General features: G+C 38.9%; 1 long non-coding RNA gene across 1 annotated transcript; it reads right to left on the reverse strand.

The window, feature by feature from the left end:
- Window positions 1–3,756: 3,756 nt before the first annotated feature.
- On the reverse strand, window positions 3,757–16,312 carry LOC127971299 (uncharacterized). Its single transcript, XR_008156778.1, has 4 exons — window positions 14,861–16,312; window positions 12,222–12,688; window positions 9,502–10,225; window positions 3,757–5,229 (listed from the first exon to the last, which is right to left on the reverse strand). It is a non-coding gene; the product is annotated as an uncharacterized LOC127971299 (long non-coding RNA).
- Between the last annotated feature and the right edge of the window lie 4,491 nt (window positions 16,313–20,803).

Raw genomic sequence — 20,803 nt, forward strand, 5'->3', positions numbered from 1 at the left:
CAAAAAAATTGGGGGCAGCGCCACCTTGTGGTCAATAGTTATAACGATTTTTTCGAAAAATGCTAATAACTTTTGCATACATTAGCCTATTGTAACAAAGCTGATGTTTATAGATTCCTTGGGTCATGCCGAGAACACCGATACCCCATTTGTCAATTTTGGCAAAATTTCCTGTCCGCCATTTTGATTCATGTTGAAAACCTACTTTTTCGAACTCCTCCTAGACCGTTGCTCAGATTTTCACCAAATTTGATTTGGATCATCTTCAGACCATGCTGGCAAAAAGTTATGGAATTTGTGTCGATACACGTAACCGTTTTCAATTAGCGTACCAACGAATTTGCTGGAAAGATGCCAAACTGCATCTGAGGCTGTATCTCTGCAAAGGTTGGAGATATTTACACAAAACTTAATATGTGACATTGTCACATCACATTGACCACGCCACATCATTTTGGTCACAGCGCCACCTATTGGTCAAGAGTAATAAACCAATCAATAACCGCTAATTATTACATTTCCAATAATGCTAATAACTTTTGATTGCATTAGCCTATTATCATGAAACATGTCTCAAAATGTTCCTTGGGACATGCCGACAACATGCATACCAATTATGTCATATTAAGCAAAACTTCCTGTCCGCCATTTTGATTCATGTTGAAAACCTTTTTTTTTAAACTCATCCTCAACCGTTTGTCCGATTTTCACCAAAATTGAATCAGATCATCTTCAGACCGTGCTGACAAAAAGTTATGGATTTCGTGTCAATAGACGAAACCGTTTTTGTACAGCGCTGCTTCAGATGTCAGGCATCTTCACAAAATGAGTCTGAGGCTATATCTCTGCAAAGCCCATTAGTGGTCTTCCAGTGACATCTAGTGGTCGTAAATGCAATTTATCATACAAGACTGTCTCTTTAACCTTTATAACTGTTATATGTTGTCTTAATTTCATTCCAAAGAAGCATACGCAATTTATGTATAATTTCACAGTCTAGATAATAGTACTGCACTGATTTTAAATAACCTAGATATGGCTGACAGTAAAAGAATAGAACAGAATTACAGACACACACAAACATGAAATGTTTAAACTAGTATATTAATACTCAATAAGCATGCTTAAACCCCCACACAGATGCACACATTTTGTTATATATATAGATAATTAAAATAAATGATGGGTGATAAAACCTATTGCAAGTCTTCTGTTTTTATGGGCTTCTATGTCATTTTTCAGGTTTCATTGCAATCATAATCTGGCATAATTATAAACATTAGATATATCTGTATGAATAAATTGGTAAACTTTGACTCAATGTGATCTGAAATGCTTGAACAGTAATATTAAATAATAGTAATATACATTTTTTCTAGATGAATCCCTCAACAAGCCCATAAACTGTAATGTTTTAGTCTTTAGTGAGCTCATTAGTGGTCTTCCAGTGACATCTAGTGGTTGTAATTGCAATTTTTTATTCAACACTGGGTTTTGAAGCTTTATAAATATTACAGTGTTCTTTTTTACCTAATCTCTGTTAAATTTTGCATGATTGTTTAGAAAAAATAAAGATCTAATGCACGTGTGATTATATTACCCCTTTTTTTTGCAGTTTAATGCCATTCACAACAGAAATCTTTTGTTTTTTAGGCCTGTTTAAATGTTATCTAACCAAAGGACAAAATACAACATATTTTTTCAAAGTTATTGATCTAGAGAGTCCTGAGAATATTACTGCAGTGGTTTGATCAAGACTGAACAAAAAACCAGGTGACCCAGAACATTCAAATTCGTGGACCAATTTAATGAAAAAGGCTATAACTCGGGAACAAAATGAGATATCTTCACCAAACTCAGAACTCATATGCATGAACAAAAACTTTAGTCAAATAATTTTTTTTTCCATATCTGCCATTTGGTGGCGCTACAGGATGAAAAAAAACTAAAATGGCTATAACTAAGCAACCGCTGATCCAATCAACTTGAAAATTGGTATGGCCCAATGTGGCATAAGTGTCTATGAGGAATTTCACTTATCTTAAAAAACATAGCCGCCATTGGCCAAACAAATTTAAGCACCTATTTGACAAGGTTAATGGAAGTCGATCGGAACGAAACTCGGTGGGCATGTTCGACTCATTGCCCTAAAGGTCTGTAAGTATTTTGAAAGAAATTGCCCACAACATTGTCACCTCCCACATAACACAACAAAGCGATTTGATTACAGCGCCAACTATTTTCCAAAAATGATAATGCATCATTTTACTGGAGTTTTACTGGCTGTTTCAATTACACTCTTCCAATAATTGCTTTTCTTACTCGTTGCATTTGGTCTGATGCTCCATGCCATGCTTAGCTCCTCGCTGTGGAACTTTTATTAACGATTTTCAGCCATTTCAATTACAATCATGCAATTATTAATTTCATTATTCATTGTTGCATTTGGTCTGATGCTACATATGCTAAGCTCCTGATGTTGCCGCTGGAATGCTTGGCCCCGTGATTGCTGCTTGCAGCTATATTTAGGGGCCAAGCACCGAAGGTGCGTAGGCACCTATTGTTTTCGTTGGCGTTATTATTATTCTTCTTCTTCTTCTTCTTCTTCCGCCGCAAGTCTATGGCAGCCCATAGAACCGTTTGCGGGAAAGTTGTATAATTTGGCACACTGATAGAGGACAGTCCCAACATTAACTATAGCAAATTTGAAGCCTCTAACTCCTACTCTCTAGCGCCACCACTTGTCCAAACTTTCAATGTTTGTATGCTAATAACTTTTGAACCGTAAGCCAGAAAATGGAAATTCTTTTTTCCTCTGAATCCTTGGCTCAGGCCAAGTCGAATGAACCCTAAAATTCAAAAATCGCAAGGTTTAGTTTTTTCGCTATTTTCAATTATTCGAAAAACCTACTTTTTCGAACTCGTCCTAGACGGTTAGTCCGATTGCCACGAAAATTGGCTCAGATCATCTTCAGACCATGCTGGCAAAAAGTTATGGAATTCAAGTTGATTCGTCCAACTGTTGTCGAATGACACGTAAACATATTTGACGAAAAGCACGCAAACATGCACGTGAGGCTATATCCCGGCAACGGTTTGTCATATTGAGACCAAACTTGGCGTGTGTTATAACAAGCATGAACTGAGACTACCTGCTGTGTTTCGACACAGCGCCACCTAGTGGTCAGGAGATATGAAAAATGCATATTTTGGCTTATAACTACTGAATGGTTTGGCCAAAAATCACACAACTGGTCTCTTTAGATTCAGTGAGTCATGTCGAGTCGAATGATATCCAATTTTCCTGTGTCGGCCATTTTAGGCGTCGGCCATTTTGAATTATGTTTCAAAATGCTGTATTTTTTGAACGCAGCATCGTATCGTTTCGCAAATAATTACAAAAATATTCGGCTCCATGCCCTGAAGGTACTCAAAAAGTTTGGTGGCAGCGCCACCTTGTGGCCAATAGTTATAATGAAATATCACATAAACGCTAATAACTTTTGAATAAATTAGTCTATTAAAATTAAAATGGTCTCGCTATATTCTGTGGGTCATGCCGAGAGTATTGATACCAATAATGTGAAAATTGGCCTTACTTCCTGTCCGCCATTTTGCTTAATGTTGAAAACCTACTTTTTCGAACTCCTCCTAGACCGTTAGCCCAATTTTCACCAAATTTGACGTGAATCATCTTCAGACCATGCTGGCAAAAAGTTATGGATTTTGTGTCGATATACGTAACGGTTCTCATTTAGCGCATCAACGAATTTGCTGGAAGGGTGCCAAAATGCATTTGAGGCTGTATCTCTGCAACACTTTGACATATTTGCACCAAACTTTGTATGTGTCATCGCCACCTCACACTGACCATGCCACATAAATTTGGTAACAGCGCCACCTATTGGTCAAGAGTAATAAACCATTCATTAACCATGAGTAATTACACTTTTTAAAATGCTAATAACTTTTTAGTCCATTAGCCTATTGCAAAGAAACTGGGCTCAAAATATTCCCTGGCTTATGCCGATAACATAGATACCAAATATGCCAGTGTTTACTGAAGTTCCGGTCCACCATTTTGATTTATGTGGAAAACCTACTTTTTCGAACTCCTCATGAACCGTATGTCCAATTTTCACCAAATTCGAATCAGATGATCTTCAGACTATGTTGACACAAAGTTATGGATTTTGTGTCGATAGACAAAACCGTTTTCGCATACCAAAGCGACGAAGTTGAAACACAATGACAAAATGACACTTGAGGCTGCATCTCTGGAATGCTGTGGCATATTAACACCAAACTTTGTGTGTGTCATTGAAAAGTCAAACAGAGTACACCAAATTGATTTCATAACAGTGCCACCTATTGGTCAAACTTTATAAGCCAAGTAATCATGCTACTAGAGGTGGTATTATGATTTTTTTTTTGCCATTTCAATTACAATAATTCCAAAATTACTGTTATTGCTCATTAATGTATTTGGTGTGATGCTTCATGCCATGCTTAGCTCCTACATTTGCCGTTGGAGTGCTTGGCCCCGTAATTGCTGCTTGCAGCTATATTTATTAGGGGCCAAGCACCGAAGGTGCGTAGGCACCTATTGTTTCCGTTGGCGTTATTATTATTATTCTGCTTCTTCTTCTTCTTCTTCTTCCGCCGCAAGTCTATGGCAGCCCATAGAACCGATTGCGGGAAAGTTGTATAATTTGGCACACTGATAGAGGACAGTCCCAGCATTAACTATAGCAAATTTGAAGTCTCTAACTCCAACTCTCTAGCGCCACCACTTGTCCAAACTTTCAATGTTTCTATGCTAATAACTTTTGAACCGTAAGCCAGAAAATGAAAATTCTTTTTTCTTCTGAATCCTTGGCTCATGCCAAGTCGAATGAACCCCAAAATTCAAAAATCGCAAGGTTTAGTTTTTTCGCTATTTTCAATTATTCGACAAACCTACTTTTTCAAACTCGTCTTAGACGGTTAGTCTGATTGCCACGAAAATTGTCTCAGATCATCTTCAGACCAGGCCGGCAAAAAGTTATGGAATTCAAGTTGATTCGTCCAACCGTTGTCGAATGACACGTAAACTAATTTGACGAAATGCACGCAAAAATGCACGTGAGGCTATATCTCGGCAACAGTTTGTCATATTGAGACCAAACTTGGTGTGTGTTTTAACAAGCATGAACTGAGACTACCTGCAGTGTTTCGACACAGCGCCACCTAGTGGTCAGGAGATATGAAAAATGTATATTTTGGCTTATAACTTCTGAATGGTTTGGCCAAAAATCACACAACTGGTCTCTTTAGATTCAGTGAGTCATCTCGAGTCGAATGATATCCAATTTTCCCGTGTCGGCCATTTTAGGCGTCGGCCATTTTGAATTATGTGTTAAAATGCTGTATTTTTTGAACGCAGCATCGTATCGTTTCGCAAATAATTACAAAAATATTCGGCTCCATGCCCTGAAGGTACTCAAAAAGTTTGGTGGCAGCGCCACCTTGTGGCCAATAGTTATAATGAAATATCACATAAATGCTAATAACTTTTGAATAATTTAGACTATTAAAATTAAAATGGTCTCGCTATATTCTGTGGGTCATGCCGAGAGCATTGATACCAATTATGTGAAAATTGGCCATACTTCCTGTCCGCCATTTTGCTTAATGTTGAAAACCTACTTTTTCGAACTCCTCCTAGACCGTTAGTCCAATTTTCACCAAATTTGACGTGAATCATCTTCAGACCATGCTGGCAAAAAGTTATGGATTTCGTGTCGATATACGAAACAGTTCTCATTTAGCGCATCAACGAATTTGCTGGAAGGGTGCCAAAATGCATTTGAGGCTGTATCTCTGCAACGCTTTGACATATTTGCACCAAATTTTGTATGTGTCATCGCCACCTCACACTGACCATGCCACAGAAATTTGGTGACAGCGCCACCTATTGGTCAAGAGTAATAAACCATTCATTAACCATGAATAATTACACTTGTAAAAATGCTAATAACTTTTTATTGCATTAGCCCATTCGAATGGAACTGGGCTCAAAATATTCCCTGGTTTATGCCGATAACATAGATACCAAATATACCATAGTAAGCTGAACTTCCGGTCCGCCATTTTGATTTATGTTGAAAACCTACTTTGTCGAACTCCTCATCAACCGTAGGTCCGATTTTCACCAAATTCGAATCAAATGATCTTCAGACTATGCTGACTCAAAGTTATGGCTTTTGAGTCGATAGACAAAACCGTTTTCGCATACCACATCGACGAATTTGAGGCACAATGAGAAAATGACACTTGAGGCTGTATCCCTGGAATGCTTTGGCATATTGACACCAAACTTTGTGTGTGTCATTGAAAAGTCACACAGAGTACACCAAATTGATTTTATAACAGTGCCACCTATTGGTCAAGCTTGATAAGCCAAGTAATCATGCTACTAGAGGTGGTATTATGATTTTTTTTTTGCCATTTCAATTACAATAATTCCAAAATTGCTGTTATTGCTCATTAATGAATTTGGTGTGATGCTTCATGCGATGCTTAGCTCCTACATTTGCCGTTGGAGTGCTTGGCCCCGTAATTGCTGCTTGCAGCTATATTTATTAGGGGCCAAGCACCGAAGGTGCGTAGGACCCTCTTGTTTTTGTTGGCGTTATTATTATTATTAGGGGCCAAGCACCGAAGGTGCGTAGGCACCTATTGTTTTCGTTGGCGTTATTATTATTAGGGGCCAAGCACCGAAGGTGCGTAGGCACCTATTGTTTTCGTTGGCGTTATTATTATTCTTCTTCTTCTTCTTCTTCTTCTTCTTCCGCCGCAAGTCTATGGCAGCCCATAGAACCGTTTGCGGGAAAGTTGTATAATTTGGCACACTGATAGAGGACAGTCCCAACATTAACTATAGCAAATTTGAAGCCTCTAACTCCTACTCTCTAGCGCCACCACTTGTCCAAACTTTCAATGTTTGTATGCTAATAACTTTTGAACCGTAAGCCAGAAAATGGAAATTCTTTTTTCCTCTGAATCCTTGGCTCAGGCCAAGTCGAATGAACCCTAAAATTCAAAAATCGCAAGGTTTAGTTTTTTCGCTATTTTCAATTATTCGAAAAACCTACTTTTTCGAACTCGTCCTAGACGGTTAGTCCGATTGCCACGAAAATTGGCTCAGATCATCTTCAGACCATGCTGGCAAAAAGTTATGGAATTCAAGTTGATTCGTCCAACTGTTGTCGAATGACACGTAAACATATTTGACGAAAAGCACGCAAACATGCACGTGAGGCTATATCCCGGCAACGGTTTGTCATATTGAGACCAAACTTGGCGTGTGTTATAACAAGCATGAACTGAGACTACCTGCTGTGTTTCGACACAGCGCCACCTAGTGGTCAGGAGATATGAAAAATGCATATTTTGGCTTATAACTACTGAATGGTTTGGCCAAAAATCACACAACTGGTCTCTTTAGATTCAGTGAGTCATGTCGAGTCGAATGATATCCAATTTTCCTGTGTCGGCCATTTTAGGCGTCGGCCATTTTGAATTATGTTTCAAAATGCTGTATTTTTTGAACGCAGCATCGTATCGTTTCGCAAATAATTACAAAAATATTCGGCTCCATGCCCTGAAGGTACTCAAAAAGTTTGGTGGCAGCGCCACCTTGTGGCCAATAGTTATAATGAAATATCACATAAACGCTAATAACTTTTGAATAAATTAGTCTATTAAAATTAAAATGGTCTCGCTATATTCTGTGGGTCATGCCGAGAGTATTGATACCAATAATGTGAAAATTGGCCTTACTTCCTGTCCGCCATTTTGCTTAATGTTGAAAACCTACTTTTTCGAACTCCTCCTAGACCGTTAGCCCAATTTTCACCAAATTTGACGTGAATCATCTTCAGACCATGCTGGCAAAAAGTTATGGATTTTGTGTCGATATACGTAACGGTTCTCATTTAGCGCATCAACGAATTTGCTGGAAGGGTGCCAAAATGCATTTGAGGCTGTATCTCTGCAACACTTTGACATATTTGCACCAAACTTTGTATGTGTCATCGCCACCTCACACTGACCATGCCACATAAATTTGGTAACAGCGCCACCTATTGGTCAAGAGTAATAAACCATTCATTAACCATGAGTAATTACACTTTTTAAAATGCTAATAACTTTTTAGTCCATTAGCCTATTGCAAAGAAACTGGGCTCAAAATATTCCCTGGCTTATGCCGATAACATAGATACCAAATATGCCAGTGTTTACTGAAGTTCCGGTCCACCATTTTGATTTATGTGGAAAACCTACTTTTTCGAACTCCTCATGAACCGTATGTCCAATTTTCACCAAATTCGAATCAGATGATCTTCAGACTATGTTGACACAAAGTTATGGATTTTGTGTCGATAGACAAAACCGTTTTCGCATACCAAAGCGACGAAGTTGAAACACAATGACAAAATGACACTTGAGGCTGCATCTCTGGAATGCTGTGGCATATTAACACCAAACTTTGTGTGTGTCATTGAAAAGTCAAACAGAGTACACCAAATTGATTTCATAACAGTGCCACCTATTGGTCAAACTTTATAAGCCAAGTAATCATGCTACTAGAGGTGGTATTATGATTTTTTTTTTGCCATTTCAATTACAATAATTCCAAAATTACTGTTATTGCTCATTAATGTATTTGGTGTGATGCTTCATGCCATGCTTAGCTCCTACATTTGCCGTTGGAGTGCTTGGCCCCGTAATTGCTGCTTGCAGCTATATTTATTAGGGGCCAAGCACCGAAGGTGCGTAGGCACCTATTGTTTCCGTTGGCGTTATTATTAGGGGCCAAGCACCGAAGGTGCGTAGGCACCTATTGTTTTCGTTGGCGTTATTATTCTTCTTCTTCTTCTTCTTCTTCCGCCGCAAGTCTATGGCAGCCCATAGAACCGTTTGCGGGAAAGTTGTATAATTTGGCACACTGATAGAGGACAGTCCCAACATTAACTATAGCAAATTTGAAGTCTCTAACTCCAACTCTCTAGCGCCACCACTTGTCCAAACTTTCAATGTTTCTATGCTAATAACTTTTGAACCGTAAGCCAGAAAATGGAAATTCTTTTTTCCTCTGAATCCTTGGCTCATGCCAAGTCGAATGAACACCAAAATTCAAAAATCGCAAGGTTTAGTTTTTTCGCTATTTTCAATTATTCGAAAAACCTACTTTTTCGAACTCGTCCTAGACGGTTAGTCCGATTGCCACGAAAATTGGCTCAGATCATCTTCAGACCATGCTGGCAAAAAGTTATGGAATTCAAGTTGATTCGTCCAACTATTGTCGAATGACACGTAAACAAATTTGACGAAAAGCACGCAAACATGCACGTGAGGCTATATCCCGGCAACGGTTTGTCATATTGAGACCAAACTTGGCGTGTGTTATAACAAGCATGAACTGAGACTACCTGCATTGTTTCGACACAGCGCCACCTAGTGGTCAGGAGATATGAAAAATGCATATTTTGGCTTATAACTACTGAATGGTTTGGCCAAAAATCACACAACTGGTCTCTTTAGATTCAGTGAGTCATGTCGAGTCAAATGATATCCAATTTTCCTGTGTCGGCCATTTTAGGCGTCGGCCATTTTGAATTATGATTTAAAATGCTGTATTTTTTGAACGCAGCATCGTATCGTTTCGCAAATAATTACAAAAATATTCGGCTCCATGCCCTGAAGGTACTCAAAAAGTTTGGTGGCAGCGCCACCTTGTGGCCAATAGTTATAATGAAATATCACATAAATGCTAATAACTTTTGAATAAATTAGTCTATTAAAATTAAAATGGTCTCGCTATATTCTGTGGGTCATGCCGAGAGTATTGATACCAATAATGTGAAAATTGGCCTTACTTCCTGTCCGCCATTTTGCTTAATGTTGAAAACCTACTTTTTCGAACTCCTCCTAGACCGTTAGCCCAATTTTCACCAAATTTGACGTGCATCATCTTCAGACCATGCTGGCAAAAAGTTATGGATTTTGTGTCGATATACGTAACGGTTCTCATTTAGCGCATCAACAAATTTGCTGGAAGGGTGCCAAAATGCATTTGAGGCTGTATCTCTGCAACACTTTGACATATTTGCACCAAACTTTGTATGTGTCATCGCCACCTCACACTGACCATGCCACATAAATTTGGTAACAGCGCCACCTATTGGTCATGAGTAATAAACCATTCATTAACCATGAGTAATTACACTTTTTAAAATGCTAATAACTTTTTAACGCATTAGCCTATTTGAAGGAAACTGGGCTCAAAATATTCCCTGGCTTATGCCGATAACATAGATACCAAATATACCACGGTAAGCTGAACTTCCGGTCCGCCATTTTGATTTATGTTGAAAACATACTTTTTCGAACTCCTGATCAACCGTATGTCCGATTTTCACCAAATTCGAATCAAATGATCTTCAGGCTATACTGATTCAAAGTTATGGATTTTGAGTCGATAGATAAAACCGTTTTTGCATACCACATCGACGAATTTGAGGCACAATGAGAAAATGACACTTGAGGCTGTATCCCTGGAATGCTTTGGCATATTGACACCAAACTTTGTGTGTGTCATTGAAAAGTCACACAGAGTACACCAAATTGATTTTATAACAGAGTCACCTATTGGTCAAGCTTGATAAACCAAGTAATCATGCTACTAGAGGTGGTATTGGTGTTTTTTTTTTTTTTGCCATTTCAAATACAATAATTCCAAAATTGCTGTTATTGCTCATTAATGTATTTGGTGTGATGCTTTATGCGATGCTTAGCTACTACATTGCCGTTGGAGTGCTTGGCCCCGTAATTGCTGCTTGCAGCTATATTTATTATTCTGCTTCTTCTTCTTCTTCTTCTTCCGCCGCAAGTCTATGGCAGCCCATAGAACCGATTGCGGGAAAGTTGTATAATTTGGCACACTGATAGAGGACAGTCCCAGCATTAACTATAGCAAATTTGAAGTCTCTAACTCCAACTCTCTAGCGCCACCACTTGTCCAAACTTTCAATGTTTCTATGCTAATAACTTTTGAACCGTAAGCCAGAAAATGAAAATTCTTTTTTCTTCTGAATCCTTGGCTCATGCCAAGTCGAATGAACCCCAAAATTCAAAAATCGCAAGGTTTAGTTTTTTCGCTATTTTCAATTATTCGACAAACCTACTTTTTCAAACTCGTCTTAGACGGTTAGTCTGATTGCCACGAAAATTGTCTCAGATCATCTTCAGACCAGGCCGGCAAAAAGTTATGGAATTCAAGTTGATTCGTCCAACCGTTGTCGAATGACACGTAAACTAATTTGACGAAATGCACGCAAAAATGCACGTGAGGCTATATCTCGGCAACAGTTTGTCATATTGAGACCAAACTTGGTGTGTGTTTTAACAAGCATGAACTGAGACTACCTGCAGTGTTTCGACACAGCGCCACCTAGTGGTCAGGAGATATGAAAAATGTATATTTTGGCTTATAACTTCTGAATGGTTTGGCCAAAAATCACACAACTGGTCTCTTTAGATTCAGTGAGTCATCTCGAGTCGAATGATATCCAATTTTCCCGTGTCGGCCATTTTAGGCGTCGGCCATTTTGAATTATGTGTTAAAATGCTGTATTTTTTGAACGCAGCATCGTATCGTTTCGCAAATAATTACAAAAATATTCGGCTCCATGCCCTGAAGGTACTCAAAAAGTTTGGTGGCAGCGCCACCTTGTGGCCAATAGTTATAATGAAATATCACATAAATGCTAATAACTTTTGAATAATTTAGACTATTAAAATTAAAATGGTCTCGCTATATTCTGTGGGTCATGCCGAGAGCATTGATACCAATTATGTGAAAATTGGCCATACTTCCTGTCCGCCATTTTGCTTAATGTTGAAAACCTACTTTTTCGAACTCCTCCTAGACCGTTAGTCCAATTTTCACCAAATTTGACGTGAATCATCTTCAGACCATGCTGGCAAAAAGTTATGGATTTCGTGTCGATATACGAAACAGTTCTCATTTAGCGCATCAACGAATTTGCTGGAAGGGTGCCAAAATGCATTTGAGGCTGTATCTCTGCAACGCTTTGACATATTTGCACCAAATTTTGTATGTGTCATCGCCACCTCACACTGACCATGCCACAGAAATTTGGTGACAGCGCCACCTATTGGTCAAGAGTAATAAACCATTCATTAACCATGAATAATTACACTTGTAAAAATGCTAATAACTTTTTATTGCATTAGCCCATTCGAATGGAACTGGGCTCAAAATATTCCCTGGTTTATGCCGATAACATAGATACCAAATATACCATAGTAAGCTGAACTTCCGGTCCGCCATTTTGATTTATGTTGAAAACCTACTTTGTCGAACTCCTCATCAACCGTAGGTCCGATTTTCACCAAATTCGAATCAAATGATCTTCAGACTATGCTGACTCAAAGTTATGGCTTTTGAGTCGATAGACAAAACCGTTTTCGCATACCACATCGACGAATTTGAGGCACAATGAGAAAATGACACTTGAGGCTGTATCCCTGGAATGCTTTGGCATATTGACACCAAACTTTGTGTGTGTCATTGAAAAGTCACACAGAGTACACCAAATTGATTTTATAACAGTGCCACCTATTGGTCAAGCTTGATAAGCCAAGTAATCATGCTACTAGAGGTGGTATTATGATTTTTTTTTTGCCATTTCAATTACAATAATTCCAAAATTGCTGTTATTGCTCATTAATGAATTTGGTGTGATGCTTCATGCGATGCTTAGCTCCTACATTTGCCGTTGGAGTGCTTGGCCCCGTAATTGCTGCTTGCAGCTATATTTATTAGGGGCCAAGCACCGAAGGTGCGTAGGACCCTCTTGTTTTTGTTGGCGTTATTATTATTATTAGGGGCCAAGCACCGAAGGTGCGTAGGCACCTATTGTTTTCGTTGGCGTTATTATTATTAGGGGCCAAGCACCGAAGGTGCGTAGGCACCTATTGTTTTCGTTGGCGTTATTATTATTCTTCTTCTTCTTCTTCTTCTTCTTCTTCCGCCGCAAGTCTATGGCAGCCCATAGAACCGTTTGCGGGAAAGTTGTATAATTTGGCACACTGATAGAGGACAGTCCCAACATTAACTATAGCAAATTTGAAGCCTCTAACTCCTACTCTCTAGCGCCACCACTTGTCCAAACTTTCAATGTTTGTATGCTAATAACTTTTGAACCGTAAGCCAGAAAATGGAAATTCTTTTTTCCTCTGAATCCTTGGCTCAGGCCAAGTCGAATGAATCCTAAAATTCAAAAATCGCAAGGTTTAGTTTTTTCGCTATTTTCAATTATTCGAAAAACCTACTTTTTCGAACTCGTCCTAGACGGTTAGTCCGATTGCCACGAAAATTGGCTCAGATCATCTTCAGACCATGCTGGCAAAAAGTTATGGAATTCAAGTTGATTCGTCCAACTGTTGTTGAATGACACGTAAACAAATTTGAAGAAAAGCACGCAAACATGCACGTGAGGCTATATCCCGGCAACGGTTTGTCATATTGAGACCAAACTTGACGTGTGTTATAACAAGCATGAACTGAGACTACCTGCTGTGTTTCGACACAGCGCCACCTAGTGGTCAGGAGATATGAAAAATGCATATTTTGGCTTATAACTACTGAATGGTTTGGCCAAAAATCACACAACTGGTCTCTTTAGATTCAGTGAGTCATGTCGAGTCGAATGATATCCAATTTTCCTGTGTCGGCCATTTTAGGCGTCGGCCATTTTGAATTATGTTTCAAAATGCTGTATTTTTTGAACGCAGCATCGTATCGTTTCGCAAATAATTACAAAAATATTCGGCTCCATGCCCTGAAGGTACTCAAAAAGTTTGGTGGCAGCGCCACCTTGTGGCCAATAGTTATAATGAAATATCACATAAACGCTAATAACTTTTGAATAAATTAGTCTATTAAAATTAAAATGGTCTCGCTATATTCTGTGGGTCATGCCGAGAGTATTGATACCAATAATGTGAAAATTGGCCTTACTTCCTGTCCGCCATTTTGCTTAATGTTGAAAACCTACTTTTTCAAACTCCTCCTAGACCGTTAGCCCAATTTTCACCAAATTTGACGTGAATCATCTTCAGACCATGCTGGCAAAAAGTTATGGATTTTGTGTCGATATACGTAACGGTTCTCATTTAGCGCATCAACGAATTTGCTGGAAGGGTGCCAAAATGCATTTGAGGCTGTATCTCTGCAACACTTTGACATATTTGCACCAAACTTTGTATGTGTCATCGCCACCTCACACTGACCATGCCACATAAATTTGGTAACAGCGCCACCTATTGGTCAAGAGTAATAAACCATTCATTAACCATGAATAATTACACTTGTAAAAATGCTAATAACTTTTTATTACATTAGCCCATTCGAATGGAACTGGGCTCAAAATATTCCCTGGTTTATGCCGATAACATAGATACCAAATATACCATAGTAAGCTGAACTTCCGGTCCGCCATTTTGATTTATGTTGAAAACCTACTTTGTCGAACTCCTCATCAACCGTAGGTCCGATTTTCACCAAATTCGAATCAAATGATCTTCAGACTATGCTGACTCAAAGTTATGGCTTTTGAGTCGATAGACAAAACCGTTTTCGCATACCACATCGACGAATTTGAGGCACAATGAGAAAATGACACTTGAGGCTGTATCCCTGGAATGCTTTGGCATATTGATACCAACTTTGTGTGAGTCATTGAAAAGTCACACAGAGTACACCAAATTGATTTTATAACAGTGCCACCTATTGGTCAAGCTTGATAAGCCAAGTAATCATGCTACTAGAGGTGGTATTATGATTTTTTTTTGCCATTTCAATTACAATAATTCCAAAATTGCTGTTATTGCTCATTAATGAATTTGGTGTGATGCTTCATGCGATGCTTAGCTCCTACATTTGCCGTTGGAGTGCTTGGCCCCGTAATTGCTGCTTGCAGCTATATTTATTCTTCTTCTTCTTCTTCTTCCGCCGCAAGTCTATGGCAGCCCATAGAACCGTTTGCGGGAAAGTTGTATAATTTGGCACACTGATAGAGGACAGTCCCAACATTAACTATAGCAAATTTGAAGCCTCTAACTCCTACTCTCTAGCGCCACCACTTGTCCAAACTTTCAATGTTTGTATGCTAATAACTTTTGAACCGTAAGCCAGAAAATGGAAATTCTTTTTTCCTCTGAATCCTTGGCTCAGGCCAAGTCGAATGAACCCCAAAATTCAAAAATCGCAAGGTTTAGTTTTTTCGCTATTTTCAATTATTCGAAAAACCTACTTTTTCGAACTCGTCCTAGACGGTTAGTCCGATTGCCACGAAAATTGGCTCAGATCATCTTCAGACCATGCTGGCAAAAAGTTATGGAATTCAAGTTGATTCGTCCAACCGTTGTCGAATGACACGTAAACAAATTTGACGAAAAGCACGCAAACATGCACGTGAGGCTATATCCCGGCAACGGTTTGTCATATTGAGACCAAACTTGGCGTGTGTTATAACAAGCATGAACTGAGACTACCTGCTGTGTTTCGACACAGCGCCACCTAGTGGTCAGGAGATATGAAAAATGCATATTTTGGCTTATAACTACTGAATGGTTTGGCCAAAAATCACACAACTGGTCTCTTTAGATTCAGTGAGTCATGTCGAGTCGAATGATATCCAATTTTCCTGTGTCGGCCATTTTAGGCGTCGGCCATTTTGAATTATGTTTCAAAATGCTGTATTTTTTGAACGCAGCATCGTATCGTTTCGCAAATAATTACAAAAATATTCGGCTCCATGCCCTGAAGGTACTCAAAAAGTTTGGTGGCAGCGCCACCTTGTGGCCAATAGTTATAATGAAATATCACATAAATGCTAATAACTTTTGAATAAATTAGACTATTAAAATTAAAATGGTCTCGCTTTATTCTGTGGGTCATGCCGAGAGCATTGATACCAATAATGTGAAAATTGGCTTTACTTCCTGTCCGCCATTTTGCTTAATGTTGAAAACCTACTTTTTCGAACTCCTCCTAGACCGTTAGTCCGATTTTCACCAAATTTGACGTGAATCATCGTCAGACCATGCTGGCAAAAAGTTATGGATTTCGTGTCGATATACGAAACGGTTGTCATTTAACGCATCAACGAATTTGCTGGAAAGGTGCCAAAATGCATTTGAGGCTGTATCTCTGCAACGCTTTGACATATTTGCACCAAACTTTTTATGTGTCATCGCCACCTCAGACTGACAATGCCACATAAATTTGGTAACAGCGCCACCTATTGGTCAAGAGTAATAAACCATTCATTAACAATGAATATTTACACTTTTAAAAATGCTAATAACTTTTTAGTCCATTAGCCTATTGCAACGAAACTGGGCTCAAAATATTCCCTGGCTTATGCCGATAACATAGATACCAAATATGCCAGTGTTTACTGAAGTTCCGGTCCACCATTTTGATTTATGTGGAAAACCTACTTTTTCAAACTCCTCATGAACCGTAGGTCCAATTTTCACCAAATTCGAATCAGATGATCTTCAGACTATGTTGACACAAAGTTATGGATTTTGTGTCGATAGACAAAACCGTTTTCGCATACCAAAGCGACGAAGTTGAAACACAATGACAAAATGACACTTGAGGCTGCATCTCTGGAATGCTGTGGCATATTAACACCAAACTTTGTGTGTGTCATTGAAAAGTCAAACAGAGCACACCAAATTGATTTCATAAAAGTGCCACCTATTGGTCAAACTTTATAAGCCAAGTAATCATGCTACTAGAGGTGGTATTATGATTTTTTTTTTTGCCATTTCAATTACAATAATTCCTAAATTACTGTTATTGCTCATTAATGTATTTGGTGTGATGCTTCATGCCATGCTTAGCTCCTACATTTGCCGTTGGAGTGCTTGGCCCCGTAATTGCTGCTTGCAGCTATATTTATTATTATTATTCTTCCGACTGGGCGTCTATGGCAGCCCATAGAACCGAATGCGGGAAAGTTGTAATGGTTTGACATTCTGATAGAGGACAGTGCCAACATTAAGTACACCAATTTTGGTGTGTCTAAGTCAATCCCTCTAGCGCCACCAACTGTCCAAAATTTCACTTTAATTTTGTTAATAACTTTTTAACCCTAAGGCCAATCAACGAAATTCTTTTTTCCTCTGATTTCTGAGCTCATGCCGATTCGATTGCACCCTACGAAGTCATTTCCGTCATAGAAATATGACCGCCATTTTGAATTTCTTTAAAAACCTACTTTTTCGAACTCGTCCTAGACGGTTTGTCCGATTCACACGAAAATTAAACCATATCATCCTCAGGCAGTGCTAACCAAAAGTTATGCAAATCAAATTGATTCGTCAAACCGTTTTCGATAAACGCTCTAACAAATTTTATGTAGTGCTTACAAAAACAGTCGTAAGGCTGTATCTCGGCAACGACTTATCCTATTCAGACCAAACTTGGTACATGTCATAACAAGCATGACCTGAGGCAACATGCTGTGATTGGGCGCAGCGCCACCTACTGATCCGGAGATATGAAAAACTGCTATTTTTGCTTATAACTTCTGAACAGTTTGTCCAAAAATCATAACATTGGTCTTGTTAGATTCAGGGCAACATGCCGAGTCGACTGATATCCAATTTGACCATTTCGGCCATTTTGACTGTCGGCCATTTTGAATTTTGTGCTAAAATGCTGTATTTTCTGAACACATCAACGGATTGTTACGAAACATGGTATGGGTCATCAGCACAATGTCCTGAAGGAGTATGAGAAGTTTCGAAACAGCGCCACCTAGTGGTGATCTTCTATTTTTAAATGCTTATAACTTTGGGTGTGGTCGACGTATTTTCACCAGACTCATCAAATTGGACTCCTGAAACCTTACAGAGTCCTACAATACCAAACATGCTAGGTTTTGCCTTACGGTTTGTGTAGCGTTGTGATTTAGCGCTTAAAAAACATTTGGCTATATCTTCGAAACCGCTTGTCTGATCGAGACGAAACCACCGTCAGAAGTTCGGAAACATAGGTCGATAGCTATATGCCAATGCCCAAATGCAAAAATATTGATAGTAAGGGGTAGTAATATTCAATCAAATTCAAGAGTCAGTCAATTTTTACGTGTTTTTTCATGTAAATGTCTATAACTCTGAAGTGAATTGAGATATTTTCACCAAAATTGACACGCATATGTATGGGCTCACTCTGATGACACATAAAAGAAATGGTGGGACTGAGCCTCTTGGTGGCGCTATAATAGAACAAAACATGAAATTCCCATTGACTTCAATACAGTTTTGTGAAATAAAAGGCTATACTAAACAAATGCATTGGTGTTATATTCCACAACTCAGAATGTGCCAACAACATCATCCCCTGAAGGTACTCAAAATATTTTGAAACAGAGCCACCTAGTGGTCAAAAGTTATAACTCAATTTACATAAAGGCTAATAACTTTTGAAAAGATCTGGCTATTGACATGACGCTGATAGTAATAGATTCCTTGGGTCAAGCCGAGAACATAGATATCAAGTTTTCCTTATTTGGCTGAACTTCCTGTCCGCCATTTTGATTAATGTTGAAAACCTACTTTTTCGAACTCCTCCTAGACCGTTAATCAGATTTTCACCAAATTGGACGTGGATCATCTTCAGACCATGCTGGCAAAATGTTATGGATTTCATGTCGATATACGAAACGGTTCTCATTTAGCGCATCAACGAATTTGCTGGAATGATGCCAACATTCATTTGAGGCTGTATCTCTGCAAAGCTTTGACATATTTGCACCAAACTTTGTATGTGTCATCGTCACCTCACACTGACCATTCCAAACTAATTTGGTAACAGCGCCACCTATTGGTTACATGTGATAAGCCAATAAATCCTATTACTAGTTGTTGTGTTCATTGTTTTTAAGCCATTTTGCCTAAAATAATCTTAAAACTGTCTTAATTACTCATTCCTGCCATTCGTCTGAAGCTTGCTTCTGTAGTGCTTGGCCCCGTGATTGCTGCTTGCAGCTATATTTAGGGGCCAAGCACCGAAGGTGCGTAGGCACCTATTGTTTTCGTTGGCGTTATTATTATTCTTCTTCTTCTTCTTCTTCCGCCGCAAGTCTATGGCAGCCCATAGAACCGTTTGCGGGAAAGTTGTATAATTTGGCACACTGATAGAGGACAGTCCCAACATTAACTATAGCAAATTTGAAGCCTCTAACTCCTACTCTCTAGCGCCACCACTTGTCCAAACTTTCAATGTTTGTATGCTAATAACTTTTGAACCGTAAGCCAGAAAATGGAAATTCTTTTTTCCTCTGAATCCTTGGCTCAGGCCAAGTCGAATGAACCCTAAAATTCAAAAATCGCAAGGTTTCGTTTTTTCGCTATTTTCAATTATTCGAAAAACCTACTTTTTCGAACTCGTCCTAGACGGTTAGTCCGATTGCCACGAAAATTGGCTCAGATCATCTTCAGACCATGCTGGCAAAAAGTTATGGAATTCAAGTTGATTCGTCCAACTGTTGTCGAATGACACGTAAACAAATTTGACGAAAAGCACGCAAACATGCACGTGAGGCTATATCCCGGCAACGGTTTGTCATATTGAGACCAAACTTGGCGTGTGTTATAACAAGCATGAACTGAGACTACCTGCTGTGTTTCGACACAGCGCCACCTAGTGGTCAGGAGATATGAAAAATGCATATTTTGGCTTATAACTACTGAATGGTTTGGCCAAAAATCACACAACTGGTCTCTTTAGATTCAGTGAGTCATGTCGAGTCGAATGATATCCAATTTTCCTGTGTCGGCCATTTTAGGCGTCGGCCATTTTGAATTATGTTTCAAAATGCTGTATTTTTTGAACGCAGCATCGTATCGTTTCGCAAATAATTACAAAAATATTTGGCTCCATGCCCTGAAGGTACTCAAAAAGTTTGGTGGCAGCGCCACCTTGTGGCCAATAGTTATAATGAAATATCACATAAATGCTAATAACTTTTGAATAAATTAGTCTATTAAAATTAAAATGGTCTCGCTATATTCTGTGGGTCATGCCGAGAGTATTGATACCAATAATGTGAAAATTGGCCTTACTTCCTGTCCGCCATTTTGCTTAATGTTGAAAACCTACTTTTTCGAACTCCTCCTAGACCGTTAGCCCAATTTTCACCAAATTTGACGTGCATCATCTTCAGACCATGCTGGCAAAAAGTTATGGATTTTGTGTCGATATACGTAACGGTTCTCATTTAGCGCATCAACGAATTTGCTGGAAGGGTGCCAAAATGCATTTGAGGCTGTATCTCTGCAACACTTTGACATATTTGCACCAAACTTTGTATGTGTCATCGCCACCTCACACTGACCATGCCACATAAATTTGGTAACAGCGCCATCTATTGGTCAAGAGTAATAAACCATTCATTAACCATGAGTAATTACACTTTTTAAAATGCTAATAACTTTTTAATGCATTAGCCTATTTGAAGGAAACTGGGCTCAAAATATTCCCTGGCTTATGCCGATAACATAGATACCAAATATACCACGGTAAGCTGAACTTCCGGTCCGCCATTTTGATTTATGTTGAAAACATACTTTTTCGAACTCCTGATCAACCGTATGTCCGATTTTCACCAAATTCGAATCAAATGATCTTCAGGCTATACTGATTCAAAGT

The sequence above is a fragment of the Carassius gibelio genome, chromosome A4 (assembly GCF_023724105.1).
Source record: "Carassius gibelio isolate Cgi1373 ecotype wild population from Czech Republic chromosome A4, carGib1.2-hapl.c, whole genome shotgun sequence".
Classification (NCBI taxonomy): Eukaryota; Metazoa; Chordata; class Actinopteri; order Cypriniformes; family Cyprinidae; genus Carassius; species Carassius gibelio.